The sequence below is a fragment of the Zalophus californianus genome, chromosome 1 (genome assembly GCF_009762305.2).
Source record: "Zalophus californianus isolate mZalCal1 chromosome 1, mZalCal1.pri.v2, whole genome shotgun sequence".
Classification (NCBI taxonomy): domain Eukaryota; kingdom Metazoa; phylum Chordata; class Mammalia; order Carnivora; family Otariidae; genus Zalophus; species Zalophus californianus.
The window spans coordinates 197,838,080-197,858,287 of record NC_045595.1 but is presented as its reverse complement, the minus strand read 5'-3'; the positions used below and the strand labels follow the sequence as shown (position 1 = coordinate 197,858,287).

Below are 20,208 nucleotides of genomic sequence, written 5' to 3'. Positions count from 1 at the left end.
CTGTCTTCCTGAATCTATGGTTGCCTGCTTTGGAAGTCTCCACCACTCTTTTAAGCCTGTTGTGATAACTTCATTGTTTGAACAGAAATAAAATGATACTTTCCCAGGTTTGTGTATTGTGGTTAATATTTTTGCAATAATCCATCTGAATGTCTTCTGTACTCTGGTAGGATAAAATTAAAGTAGGCAATATCTAGAGTGATGCCCATTTCATACGCCAAAATCAAATTGACGAATATCAACCAACATGGCAGAACAAACATCTTTCAGCTTCACAGGAGAATTCATAATTCCTTGATTTCTTAGGATAGAATGTGTTTGTTTACATGGTAGGGGTCTGCACATAATAATCTGAAATGGATATTTAATAACTGTTGACAGTTAAGATTACTGGTTGCCATATATTGTAATTATTTTTATTTTATTTTTTTATTAAAAAGTCATTTTTTATTTGTTGTTAGAAATGTGGGATACACAGAAATGCAAACTGAAGGAAGATAAAACTTCCTCTTACTCCCATGTGGCAGACATGGAGATCTGTCACTCAGATCCCTTTTTAAAGAAGGAACTGCTGCCCAGCTCCAGGAATGTGCCTGCCTGACAGCCTCCAACTGTTAACTCCTTCAGCACCTGTCAGCTTTCAGGCAGAGGTCCTACTCATCTCAGGGCAGCCCCTGACAATGACTGAGTAAGGCACGGTGGCCAAATTCATGATAACCAAAGTCAAGAGGTGATCCAAAGGCCTGGTGTATCCACCCAAAGTGATCCCTTCTAATAGGCGATCTTTGCTTCAGAACTCCTACGAGAATTCTCCTAGACAGTCTCCTAGAGACTGTCTACCTCACAGTGTGATAGTTCCCCCGCCTAATTCTCCTTCCTCCCCTTTTCCTTAACAGGCGTTACTCCTTACTCCCCACTAATCTTTTTTAAGTTGTGGTAAAACACACAGAACATACCATGTTTACCTAATTAGCCATTTTTAAGTACACAGTTCAGTAGTGTTAAATATATTCACATTGTTGAGCAACCAACCTTCAGAGCTTTCATTTTGCAAAATTAAAACTCTGTACCCATTAGACAACAATTGCCCATCCTTCCCTCCCCCAGGCCCTGGGAACCACAGTTCTTTCTGTTTCTGTGAATTTCACTACTCCAGACACCTCATGCAAGTGAAATCATATAGTATTTGTCTTTTTGTGGTTAGCTTATTTCACTTAATATAATGTCATAGCATGTGTCAAAATTTCCTTCCCTTTTTAGGCAAACAATATTACATGGTATGTATATAGACTATTTTGTTTACCCATCCACTGTCCATGAGTTGCTTCCACCTTTTGGCTATTGTGAATAATGCTGCTATGGACATGGAAGAGCAAATATTGCTTTGAGACTCTGCTTTTGATTCTCTTGGAAATACACCCAGAAATGGAATGGCTGTAGCATACAGTAAAAATATTTTTAGGTTTTTGAGGAGCTACCATATCATTTTCCAGAGTGGCTGGACTATTTTGCATTCCCACCAACACTGCACAAGGATTTTATTTTCTCCACATCCTCATCAACGTTTGATATTGGTTGATTGATTGATTGATAGTGGCCATCCTAATGAGTGTGAGGCTGTATCTCATTGTGGATTTAATTTGCATTTCCCTAATGATCAGTGATGTTGAGCATCTTCCAATATGCTTGTTGGGCATTTGTATATCCTTCTTGGAAAACTGTCTGTTCAAGTCCTTTGCCCATTTTTAATTGGATTATTTGTTGAGTTGTAGGAATTATTTATGTATTCTAGATGCTTACTTCAAATCAAGTCTATAATTTGCAAATATTTTCTCCTCTTCCATGGGTTACCTCTTTGTAGTGTTGACTGTGTCCTTTGATGCACAGGTTGTTAATTTTGACGGAATCCAATTTATCTATTTTTATTTTCCTTGCCTGTGCTTTTGGTGTCATATCTAAGAACCATCATCAAATCCAATGCTATCAAGCTTTTCCCTATTTTCTTCTAAGAGTTTTATAGCTTTAAGTCTTACATTTAGGTGGTTGATCCATTTTGAATTAATTTTTGTATATGGTAAGGGTCCAACTTCTTTCCTTTTCATAGAATGGGGGGGCCCAATTTCTTTCTTTTGCATGTATTCAGTTTTCCCAACACCATTTGTTGAATCCCCAATAATCCTTTTGCACTCCTGTGTCACAATATCTGTTTCCCAGATAACCCAACCAGCACATCCCTAAGCCAGATGTAGAAACGAGCTAAGCATCTGTATGTATCCTTCCAGTCCTTTCCGTACGTCTCCATCTTTCCCTAGACACACACACACATACACACACACACACACACACATTCATATTGCTACATATGCTGCTTTTTAAAAAAATAACAATATATTATGTATGTGCTTGTTTCATTAGATATTTGCAGCATCATCAAGTTTAAAGACTCTGCAGTGACTCATTGTGTGGAGGCACCATTATTTACTCAACAATACAGTATTTTTAATGTACCATATATTTAAAAAATTACTTTGTTTTTTTTTTTAAATCTGTTTCCTTTAGAAGATTGGCTTATGGTGAAAAAACTCAATACTTGAATTATAGAAAAAAGGCTGTTGGTAATTTACTGATTTTGTTCCCATTATTCTTATTTTCACTCTTCCTTTACATGCTTTTGTGGAAAATATGAAAAAACATATTAAGGCTCCCATGCCTTACATAAAAATAGAATGTGCTAAACCCTTCATGAGACCTAAGAACACGCTTCATCCAAGTCTGGTTAGAGGTGATGGGGTTTTAATTTCTCAAGGGCAAAGCTATTCAGTGTTACTAATATTGCATTTGACCTCAAGGCTGACCAATGCTAAGAAACTCATTCTCCAGCAACCTCCAAGCTCTATTTGCCCTGGAACGCCTAACCCCAGGAACCTACTGATTTTACTGGCTGATATAACTCTGAAAGATTCCTGACACCACGGTAGGAGCAAACGTCTCTGCGCAGAGAAAAGCCATGGAAGACAGAAAACGAAGTTCCCCTTGGCCTTTTACAGACTCTGTGACTTTAGCTATGGCACTGACATATGTTGAGCCTTGTTTTCCCCATCTCTAAATTAGCAGTAGTAATTACCTTCTCTTCAATGTTGTTATGAGCTTCAAATAAGGTAACATATGGGAAAGTATAAATAGAAAGCATAATACAAATTTCAGTTGTTACTCTTAATAATTAGTGAGCATGATACAAGTGTGCAAGTAATCAGTGACTTCAGCACCTTGAGCTTCTCTGGAAACCAGGAGAGCAGGCAAACTTCAATTTTTAAATGTAACCAACAACTCACCACAGCTGGTCCCACTTTTGCCAAGTTGTGCTAAGGCTCCCAAACACTACTTATTGATTGACTAACTTACGGGTTATAGCTCAGTCAGTGCCAGCTTTTAAACTACCATTGAGTATCCACAGTAACCAGTGTGAAGATTTTGTTGAGATTTTAGACATTCATTAGTGCCCAGCTAGAGCACCAAAGTCCTCCTTACCAGAACAACCACAGATTCCAGGTAGGGTTGGCATAAACCCCTGGCAGAACAAGCAAATGTCACTGGTTCCAGGCCATTTGATACTGCCTATGAGTGAAGCCAGTGGCACTCAGATGTGAAGAAAGTGCAGATTGCCACACTTATCCTTGAAAAGTTAAAGTCTACATACAAGTGCCAAAGGACAGAGCTAACCTAGTATTCTACATCTTCCAGCATCCTCGGTCTCTGAGGTATAAAAATACAACTCCAGGGATACCTGGGTGGCTCAGCTGGCTAAGCGTCTGCCTTTGGCTCAGGTCATGACCCCAGGGTCCTGGGATCAAGTCCGGCTTCAGCTCCTTGCTCAGCGGGGAGCCTGCTTCTCCCTCTGCCTCTCCCCCCCCTGCTCATTTTCTCTCTCTCTCTCAAATAAATAAGTAAATAAAATCTTTAAAAACACAACTGGGTGTTATACACAAACAATGAATCATGGAACACTACATCAAAAACTAATGATGTAATGTATGGTGATTAACATAACAATAAAAAAATTTAAAAAATAAAAACACAACTCCATCTGAGGAAGTTTCCCCATCCATTTTACCCCTGCTATCTCTACTCCCTCCCCAACCATCCTCATTGCAATCAAATGCTTTTGAAATCAATGAACTTCAACTTATCTAAAGTCTTTACTTTTGAACATAAAGATGATGACAATGTTCACGATGGTCGCTCTATGTGATTATAGGTTCCTGTGCCCCTACTCTAGTTAAGAGAGGGAGAAGCTATTTCTGATCCTTCTATGGAAACACCTAAACTAGGACATTGTTCAGTCTTTCACTCAAGAGAACAAAAGCTGGGATCAAGGACAAAGACTGCTTCGAAGAGAGGGATATAGGGCTATGGAAATAGTCAGTTTGACATTGTTGATAACTCTGGATCCTGCACTGTATCAAACAGGGATCCTAGGCCAGCTCAAAATCTTCCCCTGGCAGCACTCTGGTAGGGACTGCTAATACTAACTTACTGAAAGAAAACACTCACTGGTGGTGAATTAAAATCACAGCTTCTATTCCCCAAGTTCCTATGCTTCAGTTGATAGAAAAAAAGAAAGGCAAAGAAGGAGGAAAGAAATTAAAAAGCCTATTTTGTACATAAAGAGGTAGCAATATTTGTGCACATTGAAAGTCTGAATAAAGCTAAAAGGATATACATAAATTCCCCCCACCTCACATGCATAGTTGAAACAAGTCAAAGATCTATTTCTGAGGTTTCCCAACATAATTGTTATCAAAGAATCATCATTCCAATATTTTCTTGGAGTCCATCCCTCCCAAATCACTTCCACAGCCCTTTCCAAAAATCCTTCCCATGACCTCAGCCTGCTCTAGCCAGCATTTCACACCTCGCTTGCCTACCCCTGGGCTGTTCCAATCCCTCACTTTCTTCCCACTACTCCCTCCATCTGCCACAGGGTTCCACCAGCTTCCTTACCAAGTAGATTTCTTTGGATAAGTTGAACGATGAGCCTGATACCATCCAATAAAATGGGCATATTTCTGTTCTTACCTTACTTGTCCTTGTTGTAATATTGTCCATTATTTCCCATCTCCTCAATCTGGAATCCCTCCTGGGTCTGGGATCTCGCTCTCTCCTCACTTTACTCTTTTTCTCCTTCTGTTCCCTCTCAGACTCTTTTTGCAGGTTTTCTTCTTCTTGTAATCTACTAAATGTTTAGTTTCCATAGCTCTATCCTAAGCCCTCTGCTCTAATTATGCTACCAACCATCCCTTGGTCAATTATCCATGTTTATGTGCTAGTTGTCCTCTAGCTCATAGCCCTCTAAGGGGCTTCAATCCTGTATATCCAACTGCCCATGTTCTACAAGCCCCTCACACTCCACACATCTGACCCCTTCCAGGCCTGATCTACCTCTATTTCTGTGAATGGCCCTACCTCCCACCCACTTACCATGACCATCAACCTCACATTCATTCTTTTACTTGCTCTTCCACATCTAGCTAGTTACCATCCTATAAATTATATCTCCTTCATTTGTCTCAAAATCATCTTTTCCCTCATCTCCACTGCCATTGTCACAGTTCACACTCTTATCATTTCCCTCCAGACATAGTGAAATAGTGTGCTAACTCATCTCCCTGCACCAACTCCACCACTATCCACCTCTATTCTAGGCACAACCCTGGTAGTGGAGATTAAGAATTTCAGAGTTTTAAGTGAGAGGTCTGAGAATTCTGAGAATTCCCATATCCCTATGGGAAGTTGTCTAAATTTCTGTCTCCTTAATGTTAGAATGAGCTTAATATTTTTCCAGGGGTTTAGTAGAAGAATTAAATGAATAGCTTTTAAGCATTGCTTGGCACAAAAATTCTCAAGAAAGAGACTCTCCTGTTTTTAATATTACCTTACTACCACACAAATCTGAGTAGTCATTTTACTTTCCTGATTAGAATCCTAAAATTACCTCCTGGAGCACCCAGAATAAGTCCTGACTTCTCATTTTAGTTTCTATGAACTTCATAATTTGGTTTCTGCCTGCCTTTAACTTTATTTCCTTAATCACACTCACATGTCTTCTCTACTCTAGACACATGGGACCAGTGTAGTTTCTAGAACATACCCTGTTGTACTCTCAGCATATCTACAGTGCTATCACCTCTATCCAAAGTGTCTTTCTCCTTTCTATCAGCTAGCTTCATATTCATTATTTAAAATTCAGAACAAATTTCAAAATCTCCTGGGAAAATCCTCTTTCCCACAGTCTCGTCCTCATGTGTGGGAATGGCACCTTGGGTGTATCTGCGTCTTCTTATAAACACATTAAAGCTTTTATCACCTTATTCTGTTTGTACTTCTCAGCCTGTCTCCTCCTTCCTCCCCCTCAATCCAGTGCCATCCACTCTATAGATAAAAGAATCTTTCCTGTCTCTTCATTTCATCATATGTCTGACACATAGTAAGTGCTCAATACAAGTAGATGAATGAAGGAAAGAAAGAAGGAATGGAGGAAACAGAAAGTTAAGAATGAAGGGATAAAATATGGGACAACAGCTATTTCTCACTATGCTAAAGTCTCAGGATATTTTTTCTTCAGTTTCTGAAAACTCATAGACTCCATTATCCTGCCGCAAGAGGTGTTGTAACGTCCCAGGTAGAGTCCATGACCTCATCTCCCTGCAAATAATCTCCCAGGTAGCTCTGTTCTGGTGCTCCCTATTGAATCAAATCCCTACCTCCAGGTTTTTTTATCCACTGTGATCTGCAGATCTTCATCCTAACAAATGATCCTTTATTAATTCTGGAGAGATTTATCCCTTTGACTTTTTATAGTGCCCTTACAATGAAGGAAACAAAAGACAACCTGTAAAAGGAGCTAGAGAGGAATTTGGACTTTCTTGTATTACTCTCCAATAACTCAGGGATTCATTGAACAAATATATTTTGAGCACCTGCTCTTTGCCTATAATGCATTATGTACAAGAAATACAAAATTTGATAAGCCAAGGCCCTTGTTTGACAAGGAGCTCACAAATTAGCGGATCTTTCAACTAACATTGCTTTGAATGCCTACGATATGCCAAGCACAGTCCTAGGTGCTAGGAATATAGCAGTAAACAAAAGGGAAAAGGTTCCTGTTCTTATGGTAGTGACCCTCTAGTAAGGAAAGCAGACAATAAATACTCAGGATGCTTTAAGGGTTAAAAAAAAAATGAAGAGGAGCAAAGGTGGACACTGGGAGGTCAGTTACCCACTTGAGGTTGTCCAGTCAAGAGGTAATTGGACACTTCTTGGTATAGAGTGGTAACCATGGTGAAAATTACTGAATTCTATAAAACCAACTGGATCTGCTGACAGATTAGACATGAGTTATAATAAGAAAAATGGGACAGTCCTGACACCAAGTATTTTGGTCTATGTACCCGGGAGAAAAGAATTGCCTTCACTTGAATTGGAAAAGTCAGCATGAGGAATAGGTTTTTTCAGTGAAATAAGAAGCAATATTATGGTCTGAGAGTAAAATGAAGAGGAGATTTGGAAGTTGAGAAGAAAGAACTAATTGGGAAAGTATTTAATTGTCTATGCCTTCTGTGGTTTGAAGGTGATTGGAAGATGAACAATAAAATGTTTAATTTTAGATGTGGTATGTTTGAGATGCCTAGAGATAATAACAGCAAACATTTATATACCATTATAAGATGTAATCACTAAAAGATGTATGGTGTGAATTTAAATCAGGATGTGTTGTGTTGGTGGACCTATAACAGTGATGTAACATCATAAAGTAGATGTTCAGGATATCTTTCTCCTGCATTAGAGTTAAGAGGGGGGAACATCCTGTATTTTAGAAAAGAACCGTTTTATTTTTTGTGGATTAGGCTAAAGGATCACCAGTCCATTAAGAGTATGATGATTCTTTATGGATGTAGGAGTTATAGATCTTGAGTAATGGTTTATGTAGTAGAAATAAATGAACATTCTCAGATAGCAGAGAAAAATTAACTCCTCTCTGAAGGGGCATTGGCTTACTGCACATCCAGATTTATTAAATAATTTAGCCTCAGTTTTAAAAACTATGGAAGGCACAACTCTCAGTTCATTTATCAGCAGAACCAGAATGTATCTCAAATGCTTATCATCTATATTTTGACAAGGAGTATTTAATGGATTTTAGTAGTGCTTTGTGTAGAATACGTGTTGAGTTCTAATACTTTAACTAACCAAATTAATTCCCTGTTTACCTGGTTTAAAAAAATGTCTTAGGAAGGAAGAAATGATAAACTATGACAAATGTTGCTAATGGTTAAAATATAATGAAGATTGAAATTTACCTTTGAATCTAACAACTTTCAGTCATTGGTGACCATGACAAGAATAGTTTATGAGAAGTAGTGGGGAAGAAAGCCTAACAATAGGATGTTCAAGAAGAATGAAAGGAAAATATAGAACATGGGTAACTCTTTTAAGAGGGTTTTCCAAGAGGAGCAGAGAGATGGAGTCATAGCAGGAGGAACATGTGGGTAAAGGGAGGATTTTTTTAAACAGAAGATTTTATGGTTCATTCATATACTTACAGATATTACATAGTGAGAGGGAAAACTGATGATGCAGGAAGAGAGAAGTCCTGGGGTAACAGAGAGAAAACGGGAACTAATGATAAAGTAGAGGAAATGACTTTAGACAGAACGAGGGAGGACAGATCAACCATGGTTATTGGAGTTAAGGAAAAGAAAAGAAATATTCGATTTACTAACAGAACATGTCAAATTCTCTTTTTTAATTGCTTTTATGTTTCAGTGAAATTAAAAGCAAGGCTGATACTGAGAAATGAAGAGGTGATGTTGGAGGCTTCAGAAGAGTGCCTGGGTGGCTCTGTTGATCAAGCATCCAATTCTTGATTTTGGCTCAGGTCATGATCTCAGGGTCATGAGATCCAGCCCAGAGTCGGGCTCCACACTTAGCAGGGAGTCTGCTTGAGATTCTCTCTCCCCCTCCTGCTGCCCTTCCCCCCACCCACACTCATGCTCTCTCTCTCTCTCTCTCAAATAAATAAATGAAATCTTTAAAAACAAAGAAGAAGAAGAAGAGAGCAAAAGGTATGAATAGCTGCCTGGGAGAGTTTTTAATTCTCTGCCCTCTCTGTGGAATGTGTACTACAGATGCCCCCTAGCAAAATCTAAATTTGGTTAATCCCATCCTCCCTAAGACCTAAACCTTTTGGATAGGTCAGGAAGTGAGGACCTCACACAAGATGAATGAATACTAATTCCTTCCATGGGAATTTTGGGCCTGGAAATGACAGTGAATCTCTCTTGAAAAGCTTGATTTGTGGAAACATAAATCCTTGTTTCATGCCATGAGAAAATGAGAAGTATGTCTGTGGGGGCCTTGTGAATAGGCAGAATAGACACTAACAGTATGAAGTGAGGGATCTAGGTAAGTTGAACCTTCTTGAGCAAAACATCTTCCCTGATTCATCGGCTGAGTTTTATGAAAGTCCACAATGACAGTGAAAAGGTCATTTATTTACAGAGTACCTTCTAGAAGTCTAACCCCAAGCTAGGTGTCTTAAAAAATATTATTTCATTTAGACAGTCAGTCCATCAGCACTGCAAAGAAGCTTCTTCTTCCAGAACCCATGGAAGAAATACATCTTCCTAAAATATATACATATATGTCCAAAATAATATTGTATATATCTTTGCTCCAACATGAGGTGGAAGCGACATTAATCATAAATATCATATTTAGAAGTTTTAAAATTATAATTTAATGACTGAAAAGAAATCAGTGAGCAAGAGAATGAATACTTGAACTGGAGACCAAGACATTGGAAATAGGATTGGGGACAGAGGACAGAGGGCTTGGAGGGAAGTAGAAGTCACAAAGAGTATAACAGACGGAAGTGAATCAGGTATGGGGGGAAAAAAAGGCTTGAATGCTGTAGACAGCTATTGAAAGAAACTTGTCCAGACAGATAAAAAGTGTCTGGGAAAGAGAGAGAATGGTTCATGGAAATGCCCATTAAGGGAATCAATTACTGCTCAATATGTGAAATGGGCATTCTTAACTGGATTATAAGGTTTGAAGAGATTACACAGAAAGACACAAATGTCCTTAGTTACCAGAAATTCAAAAAAGAAAGATCTGCCTGGACTCAGATGAGAAGCCAGTGCAGAAAAAAGAATGTGACATGGAAAATAAATGTCTATGAAGGCCTACTCTTTATTCCATGGAAAACTTTTTATTTCCAGCTAGCATACATAACAGGATATTGTACTTACTATAATTTAGCTACCAAAACAGAGAGATACCTAATGCATATATATTTGTATAATATATATCCAAGATATATGGGATTTCTCTCTGATTTGGTAGATAAATTATAAATATATAAACATGAATGTATTTATCATATATGCAAATATATATGTGTGTGTGTGTATAAAATGTTTTACCAATATATTACTGAAGAAGGATAAGGGAAGGATTCAAGATCAAGGTGACAAAGTTGTTGTTTGGGGTAAAGAAATCCTTAGCAATGAGTTCACTGCAGTGGAAAGAATCAATAGTACACTCCTTACTGACACTTACCCCACTTTTGGAACCACAAAAATCTCCCAATACTTAGTTTAAATCTTTGTTCTACATTTTTTTTTCCTTTCCCATAATTCAGGGCCCACTGGAAGATAGCTACTTACAATCTGTGAAGTGTTCATTCAGTTCTTGAAACTCAGTTCTCCCTTCCCCCTCTTTTCTTCTCCCATTTGAGTCTCATTTGAGAGATCCTGCCTCTAACAATTCTGCAATCAGGGTGTGGAAAAAAATATTTCTGAACAAAAGCAAGTGTAATGTTTTTCAAAATGGCATATTCAAATGTGATTTGGAATGTCTAATCCCAAACTTCAAAATGTTGATAATTTTCATAGACACATAGAATGCCACGTCTGGAGAGGAATTTAGAGGTCATCTGGTACAAGACATTCATTTTGTTCATAATTAAACTAAGGCCCAGATAGCCAAAGAGAGGCAGAGTGGACCAAAGCCACAACTGATTGGATCACACAGCGAAAGGAGATGAGAAGGGTGCCACTTCCAGCCCCAACTTCTAAAATACACCTTTCGGGTTTTTAAGAACTTGCTAAAATCCTGACAGCATTTGGATACAGACATTAATAGCTAATATAAAGGAGATCACTAAGAAGACAACTAATTGAAAAAGTCTCAACAGCACATGCCCTCTTTTTGAATGAAACTAAGCAATTTGTAATTTAATCCATAAAAAATGGAAGAGGGGATTATAAATAATAAAAATAATCCTCTACAATTAAAGTTTTATGATCTAGTTTTTCATGTACCACATAGATGATTACCATAAAGCTACCAAAAAATCCCATTCCTTATAAGTTCACCAAAAATGACTCTGAACAAAAAAAAATAGTAGAAACCTGGAGGGAGTGGTTATAGGCAGAGGGTTTCCAGGTCAAGGTGTCCTGGTCCCTTTCCATCAAAAAGTGTTGGCAACAGAGCACAGCAGGTCTTCATCCAAGAGGACAGCTGAGAAAATACGAGGCTAGTTGGACAGGCACACCAGAATTGTGAATAGAATTCAGGAACTGTTTTAGGCAGAAAAGAGGGTTTTAAAAATTTGAGAATGGAGGCATTGATTAAACAGTGAAACAAAGTAGATTTCAGTGAAGTCACTAAAGATTCAAGGGTGGCGCTCACACCAGTCCAGCCTTGGCCCCTCCTTCCCCTAAACCAGAAGTAGTCAGAGATGGAAGATGTCAGTTGACTGGAGTGAAGTCCTTTCCAGGGTAGTTAAGGAAGGGTAGAAAGACAGGAAACTCAGTGTAGGGACAAACTGTGCAGGAATATGGAGGAAATGGGAACAAAGTTGAGTTAGGCACCAAGAGAGACGGGATCCTAGAAGCCGACAAGGACACAAGTTGGGTGAGTAGGCTAATGGGTCATCAGCAGTCCCAATGGGCAAGAGACCCAGGAGGACTCAGGTAGCCAGTTTTGTGCTGTCTTAAAGGACTCTTGGATGAGGCAACGTGGGGTCTTAGCTTAACCCACACCATCAATGACTATGAATCATATGTTTTAACACTGAGCCATTTTAATATAATGCCAAATGAAACTAAAGAAAATAGGCTGCCTGCCCAAAGGAGCAGAAATGATGGGCCTGCCCTCCCCTCAGGGCATTAACCTTCAGGGGAGAAAATGGCTTTAAGGACATTGGAAGAAGCAGCTTCTTAGGCATTAAGAAGATTAAGGGAAATAGTATTGGACTGGCGCAGAGAGGAAATTATTTGGCTGTCTCAGACAGAACAGTTCCGTTGTTATTGCCCCAATAAACTACCTTTACCCTTGGTTCCAAATCAGGCAGGGCTCATGGGATTTGTTGAGGCAGTATATCAAATTAGTCCTGCTGAGGAAACTCCAGAGGGAGGCCTGGTGCCAACAGCACCCCAAAATTCATCTAAGTGATAGGGAACGTATAGGAGTAAATGGAGCCCCAAGCTTGCCACTGTGTACATCACAGCCAAAATAATGCTAATTAGTAAATTGCCTGTGCCTTTGTTTCCAGGGAAGAAAGGAAGATTAAAAGAGTAAACCAATGACCACCTGAAGTCTTTATTACCAGGCTTGAACTTGAGTGGAAATGAAAAAAAATGTCATGCACTCAGTCAGAAGTTCAGGGATTACCAACAGTGTTAGGGAGAAAGCAGGAGGGCCATCATGATGCACACAGGCCCTATTCACTGGATTAAGAATGATCCAGATCACGCAAACATTATAAAAGCAAATAAACTGTCTACTTAGCTTTAAAGGAAGAGGACCTAGAAAGATATTAAGCAGCTGAATGAACCCTGAGCGGCCCCAAGTAGCTCAGAGAAGCCCTCTCCAGCCTGTGCCCCTTCCTTTTCATCACCCTCAGGGTAAAAGAGGCATAAATGGTGTTTAACAACACCACAAGACATACCCAGACATTCTCCATGTAATGCATGGCCCGCTGTAACAGACCACAGCCAAACACATTCTATTCATTTATGTTCTTGAGGCTTCAAACAGTGTTCATCTTCTTCACATGAATCAACTAAGCCCTTCCTTCTCCCCACACCTTCACTGCCCACCAGTCTTCTCTGTCTCAAGCTGGTTTTTGCAAGAAGCAGACTCTAAGACAGTTTAACGTGCAAAAACGTTTATTTAGGAAAGCCCTAAGATTCAACACCGGAGGAAGGAAAGAAAAGAAAGCAGGATTTGGCAAAAGAAGTTGAGTCACATCCTGACTCAGGACAACCTCAACAACTTAATGGACAGCGCTGATGCATGGGATCCCTTCAGAGTTGTCCTGAGTTAGACCAAGATGGCCAAGACTTCAAACCTGCACCGATTAATCACTCCTCATTCCAGGAGAAGGTGCCACCCTTGCGAGCAGTAGAGCTCACTGTAGCTCAGGCAGCCCAGCAGGGGCTGATGGGTGAAGGCTGATGACTATAGTGCCCCCAACAGCTGGAGCAACAAATCCTTCCTTAAAGGAGGGTCTGGATAGCACATCACAGTCTCCACCAACTTCTCCTCAGGTGTATTTCTAATCCGCACCAAATCCCAGGAAGTGAACATGGAATTGAAGTCTGAACCTCCCAACAGTTTTCAGTGCAGAAACCATAATAAGAAAAACTGTGAGGTAGGAAGAATTCTTTGCAGCCAAGCACCCTGAAGAATTAAAGTAACTACAGCCTCTGGTCCTGCAACAGTGACACAAAGACAGAAAACTTTCCCTGCTCCAAAACAATGTCTTCCCTTTGTTGGCCTCTGAGAAATGGTTATGAGTTTCATTCAGTCAGTGACTTCTTACTGAGGGTCGGCTATGTGCTCAGCATTACATTGGATCTATCTCCATGGGATGCCAGAGAAATACATAACACCATCTCTAACTTGAAGAATGTTATGTTCTAGAAGGGAAGGAAAACAAAACACACAAGAGCAGAGGAGAGCATTGTTTCCACTCCATGGCAGGGACCAGGTTCCTGGGAGGCTGAGGGAGCAGCAGTAGAGCTAAAAGATACACAGGAACCTGGGTTCAGGCCTGGACGTTTTTACTTAATTACTGTATGCAGTTGGTCACACTATTGATATTAAGGTTGGTGGAGACACCTACATCTCTGAGGACCAGTTTCCTCATTTTTAAAACGAATCTACCATACCTCACTAGTAGCTGTGAATGTAAATTGAATGAGGCAAAGGTTGTAAACAGGAAACACTGCCTTTTTTCACAGCTTACTCTCACTGTGTCCATGAAGGGTGAGAAAAACTGATAAGAACTGAAGATGTCAAAGATCTCACAGTAGAAGGCTGAAACCTTTGAACAAGGGCAGTGAGCTGGCAATATGCTGCTGGCAAAACATGCCCACAGCTTCTGGGATGTGACATGCATGAGGTTGCATCTTGTTTATTTTGAATACCTTGAGAAATGGCACATCATTCGAAACCCATTCTCATGTTAGAGACAACCACATCATTCCTACTGTCCATAAAGCCCGGTGATGAAGGAGCACTGGGAACAGAGCTGGGTCAGAGTTCCCATTACTGAACATAATTATATGGGCACAGGAGAAGCGCATTCCTGAGGAACCACAGTCATTTCGGGGCAGTTGGGAGGAGCTGGGAGGAACTTCTTATGGGATGTGGACCTGTTTTGGAGGATTCTGAGGAGGATTTAAGGAAGATGGAACGCGGTGTGGACTGGAGGACGTCAGGAGGTGGCGTTTTTCATGACTGATTATTAATTTTTATGTAGGAGGCAGAAGAGTTAAATTGAGGTTTAGAGTTATCGTGGGTAAAGTAGCAGACAAAAGGGGGTGGGGATTAGTCATTTTTGTGTTTGCAGTGTGACCGTGTCTGAACAGTAACCGTGTCCCAAATATGGTCACTGTGTAGCTCAGTCTGAACAGTCTATATATTCTGTGAAGATGTTTATGATCCATCGGGAAGACACCAGCATGACCACTTTTCATTTCTCATGTCTTACATCTCACCAAATGCATAGATTTGCAGAACTATCTGGGCCCTTTTAGGTATCTGAGTTTGCTACTCTTCTGGGCTGAGCTGTGTCCCCCTAAATTCTTATGTTGAACCCCTAACCCTTCGTTCCTTGGAATGTGATTGTACTGTGAGATAGGACCTTGACAGATGCAATTCAGCTTCAATGAGGCCATTAGGATGGGTTCCAATCCAATCTGTGTCCTTATAAGAAGAGGAGATTCAGGATACCCAGGGAGACATCACAGAGACAAGACCATGTGAGGACAGCCTGACAGCCATCTGCAAGCCAAGCAGAGAGGCCTCAGAAGAAACCCACCCTGCTGACACGTTGACCTTGGATTTCCAGCTTCCAGAACTGTAAGAAAATATGTTTCTGTTGTTTAAACCACCCAGTCTGTGGTATTCTATTACAGCAGCCCTAGAAAATTATGATATGGAGAAGAGTTTTGAAAAGTGAGCTCAAATGCGGCAGTGGGTGGAGGAGAAAAAGGTCATCCCCACAGCAGAGGTTCTCCACGTGTGGTCCCTGGACCAGCAGCATCGGCTTCCCCTGAGAACTTGCTAGAAATGCAAATGCTCAGGGCCCCTTCCCACCCCTACAGAATCAGAAGCTGTGAACTGGGGCTTGGACATCTGTGTTTAACAAACCCTCCTGGTAATGCTGGTGCAGGCTGGGGTGTGGGAAGCCCAGCCCTACTGTGGCAAGAAGGCTCACCAATGCAGTCATGAGTTGTTCAGCGTGTCCAATAAATACTAGAGGTGCCAGGAAAGGTTTATTTTCACTTTATTTATTTATTTATTTATTTATTTATTTATTTATTTGAGAGAGAGAGAGCACAAGCTGGGGGGGGGGGGCGGAAAGGCAGAGGGAGAGGATGAGGAAGTCAGGCACAGTGCTCAATCCCAGGACCCTGGGATCGTGACCTAAGTGGAAGGCAGATGCTGACTGAGCCACCCAGGCACCCTGAGGCCAGGGAAGGTTTAAAGGGAGAAATGGGAGTTGAGTTCAGCCTTGAAAAAGGTGGAAAGGTGGGTGGGCATGAAGAGGAGGATAGGCGGTTGGAGATACAGAAATAAGACGAATAGAGGCTTCTGCCTCTGGCTTAATCCTTTGCTTGGAACTTGAGGTCCAAACACTTGGCAGTGCTCTAAGCTCAAATTGACACTAAAAAATAAGATGCTTAACACTAAGAATAAAGACTTAATGAAAAACTTTCTCCACATTAATCTGAAGTGGTGAGAATGCTTTCATTGGTCCATCCGGAAAAAGTTATCAGTCAGAGAATTATGGTCATTGAAAGAGACACTGTAGAGCCAAATTGAAAAGGATGTGAAAATTGCATTAATCGTCCAATGGGCATCCTCTGTGTTGAATATGAGAAGGCAACCTCTGCTGTAGGCTTTTAGTGGAATTAAATCTCTTCACACCTGCCAAACTGTGACTTTGCCATATGAAGGACTGGACACCCCTCCCGGAAAAGGATTGCTACGAAGCTCATCTGCCAATGTCTTACAACAGGGGGATGTGATGCAAGGACCAAGAAAGAACAAAAACCATGATCCCTGTGAAGAAAAGACAAGCTCCGTCATGACACTTCGGTCTTAACGAAATTCGGTGTTAACAAACGGACTCATTCAAATCTCAGATTGGAAAGTTTTCATTAGTCTTTCATTCAAGCAGGGTTGGTTTTGTTTTTTGTTTCTTTAGGGCATCAGTTGAGTTGCTTGTGCCTCTCCATGCCACGTGAATGCATCTGACCAATTATTTGTCCTTTCTACCCCTTTGACAGGGATGAGTTTGCGTTCTGGAAATCATTGTTCCATTCAGCTTATTTGCCTGAAACTTGGACTTCTGTACTGACAGTGTGTGCCTAACGTGCGTGCTCTACCTCCTCCCTTTCTTCACACCTTTCACAGATGTTATCATTTATGTGTTAGCTTTTCCAGATCCCAGAACACGTTTCTTCATTTAACCGCACCCAGAGAAATTATCCATCCACATACTCAGCGGCAAAAGACAACAGCAGATGGCTCTAAAACTGAAGTAGGAGATCTTCTGGAAACCTAAATGGAAAGATTGTATTCAAGGACCGGATTATGTGAATTTCACATCTTTAGTTCCCATAAAAAAAGCTGCCTTCCTCAAATCTGATATAGATTTGATAAAACAATTTATTCAGCAATGGCTGACTTGCCTTTCTTCTCTTCAACAGTGACAGAAAATGTAAGGCTTTAGGAAAACAGCATTTTCTTTCCTCACAGATAGGCAAACTATTCGAATGCACTGCCATAATATTTATTTAATTAGGTTGCAGAACTCTTTCTATGGAGAAATAAATGCAAATATTTCTTCTTTCCTCTTTAGGCCTATAAAATAAAGCTGACTTCCAGTACTACAATACTTTAGTGTGATTTCAGTCTTCCAAAAGATGAAATTTGGAAAATACAAATTTAAAAGGAGTCTCATATAAACTCTACTGTTACTTTAATCAGCACTTCTATTCACTTTCCCTTTTTTATTTGCCAGGTTTCCCTTTCATTGTGTCGTAATAACCGTCTAGACTCTGTTCTCAAGTGTGATGGATTTTAGGAGACTTTGTACAAACGATGCTGGAAAAAAATAAATTAGCAGTACCATGCATTAAAGTGCCACAGTTTAAAAAGTTATGAATAGAAAAATCATCGGCTGCAGACATGCCAGCTAAGATAGCCTGATACCTATTCATTTCCTCAAGGTTGTAACTTGTGATTGGAAAGTTCTTATCCACCTGCTGTCAAAATGTATAATAAATAATGACCTAATAATAACAGTAAGTTTCTACATCCCTATTTAACTTTTTGTTTTATACTAGATGCCAAAGTTTTGTGAGAATCTTGATTTGGGGTTAAGTTAGAGCTATGATTGTAATTGTAATGGGGATGGGTTTCTGACTTCTGTTATCTGAGGGACTGCCATAAGGTTCAAAGCCACAGCTATTCAGGTTTAACCCGAAACAGCACAACAATCACAATGGCAACAAACAATGTCAGAAATAACTCTCCCTGGTTGACATTTAGTCAGAGATGAGCTGATTTACTGTGTTCTGCAGTGTAATAAAAGACGTACTCAGCCCCTGAAGTTAGAATTCGGGAATATTTGAGGGTAAGGAGGATTCTGCCTACCAGCTTACGTGTATCTAGCAGATGTGACTTTATTAGGATCTCCTTTATTAGGCCAATGCACCCATCCCCTGGCTGCTGGTGTTGGTTTCTAGTGGTTCACAGATGCACCCTCTTCGGGACATCTGCCATCAGCCAAGGAGAGCTCCCTTGCCTGGTGATGACTGGGAGGAATACGTCCACCACCAGCAGAGTAGTCTGCACCTAAAGACCCATTCTCTGCCTAGCCTCCTTGCAGGACAGTCTCGTGGTACCATTCACACTCCAGAGCTCCCTGTGGAATCAGGCTGATACTAGGAGGCAGTACCACACCTCTGTTTAGCTTCCTCCCCTGCACTTTCCTGCTTTCTTCAGATCCTTGAAGATGTCTCCTGAAAGCACTCCTTCAAAGGATCCCTGTACAGACTCCATTTTTAGAGAACCCAATGCATTTTTTAAAGACAGAATTGAAGACTTTTTTTCTTTCTAACATAAATGGTAAAAAAAGAAAAATATGTGCACAATTTTTAGCCCTTTTATCAAATAAATTTGAGGGACATTAATGCTGTTTCACTTTGATTTTCTACAAATGACACCATTAGGAATCTAAAATAGATTGAAGCTCTGTTTTTCTTTTCTGTTGCAATACTTGTTTTTCTTTTTGCTAGACCTTCACTGTTGACGCACATATTTTTCCTACTTTCGATTACCCTGCATATATAGATATGGAGAAAGTGTCACTAGTTCGTAGTCCAATTAGCCACCTCAGCTAGTAAGGAAGGCATCTTGATAGTTTTGCTTGCCCCTCCAGATTCACTCTCCACTCTGCTCTGAGGCCCAAGACTAACCTCTAGGGACTACACCAATAGGTTTCTTTGTCCTCCAGTTTCTAGTCCAACCAATGGAAGACATGCACCAAGAAATTACAAGATTAGTGGAGAATAAGGCAAGCACTTTTATTCCAGTAGCAACCTCGCTACCACATCAACACAAGTCAGGTCTGACCCTCTACTTAAGGCCACAATTTCTATTGAGTAAGTGTTTCCACCCAGCTCCTCTCTCTATATTCCAGTAACAAACTTCTTTCCACAGAGCCCCTCAAAACTCCTGCTTTCACTGGCTCCAAGGTACTACACCATCTTTTGTTGTGTTACTATATGTACTCCTGTCCTCATCACTGTAAACACTCCCTCCATTAAACTCTTTCAATGGTGCGTTTGAATATGTTGTTTCCTTCCTGGACACTGGGTGAAACAATAGGACATTCTAAGTTGCTAACATTGGAACTGAAAATATTTCTTACTTGGAAAAAAATGCAATCTGGTAAAAATATTTAAGTCATTCCTATGGTATCTTATTACTTAGCAACTCCTATATTCATTTTTACCCACTGATTTTTGGTTATTGTCATTGAATCATTCTTTTATTCATTTACCCCGCAACTAGTTATTGATTACAACTCTGACTGATATGTGAGCTATAGTAACCATGCAAAGCATAGGACTATAGTCTCATACACTGCATCATAAATTTCTCCCTGTGAACAATTTCCAGGTTACCTTTGAACAGCAACTGTAGGTGAACAAAAATAGTAAAGAGTGGAAGGAAAACACTCTGCCCTCAGATTGGGTCTGGAAGAAGAAAACCTATGGAATAAAGGAGCAAAAATGACTTGTTAGAACCAGTTCCCTTAAATCTGTGCCCTACAAGGGCACCTGGGTGGCTCAGTTGGTTAAGTGACTGCCTTTGGCTCAGGTCATGATCCTGGAGTCCCGGGATCGAGTCCCACATCGGGCTCCCTGCTCAGCGGGGGGTCTGCTTCTCCCTCTGACCCTCTTCCCTCTCATGCGCTCTCTCATTCTCTCTCTCTCAAATAAATAAATAAAATCTTTAAAAACAAAACAAAACAAAACAAAAAACCTGTGCCCTACAAGATGTCTGGGTAGCTAAGTGGATGGTCTAGAAGCTGTGCCGATAATTGGGGTGCAAAGA

General features: G+C 40.3%; 1 long non-coding RNA gene across 4 annotated transcripts in view; it reads right to left on the bottom strand.

The window, feature by feature from the left end:
• The window catches only part of LOC113916789, a 101,508-nt gene extending 81,644 nt beyond the window's left edge, over window positions 1–19,864 (bottom strand). For all 4 annotated transcript variants that reach the window (XR_003518033.2, XR_003518032.2, XR_003518031.2 and 1 more), the window contains exon 1: window positions 19,776–19,864. This is a non-coding gene — a long non-coding RNA (uncharacterized LOC113916789). The remainder of the gene's footprint in view (window positions 1–19,775) is intronic.
• Window positions 19,865–20,208: the final 344 nt, after the last annotated feature.